Genomic DNA, 380 nt, shown 5'->3' on the forward strand with positions numbered 1-380 from the left:
ACATAGGATTACTGTTTTTTCTAATTTCACGGATATGATGTCTACCTATTTCGATTAAGTGATAAGCCTACCAAAAGTTTACAAACTCCAGTGTTACGTTGACGCAGTCTCGCAATGACGCCCTAATAATCAGTGGCAGATTCAAGTGGGGCTGAGCCGGCCCTAATTTTTTCAAAATTATTTTTTTTAAATGGAAAAAAAACAAAGCAAAATTAGAATTAGAATTTAGGTCTGAGAGTGCCATTTCCGGCAATCTAGAGGTGTCATAATCATAAATTTTCTTACCTCAGCCCCAACCATGGTGGGGCTTAGGTGGTAGTCCAGCTACACTCTCCATCTGTAAAAGTCCCTCTCTGGGCCCAGCTCTATTTCAAATTACT

This window comes from Anneissia japonica, unplaced genomic scaffold (genome assembly GCF_011630105.1).
Source record: "Anneissia japonica isolate Jap-2015-1 unplaced genomic scaffold, ASM1163010v1 scaffold62800_len12520_cov103, whole genome shotgun sequence".
In the NCBI taxonomy this organism is placed as follows: domain Eukaryota; kingdom Metazoa; phylum Echinodermata; class Crinoidea; order Comatulida; family Comatulidae; genus Anneissia; species Anneissia japonica.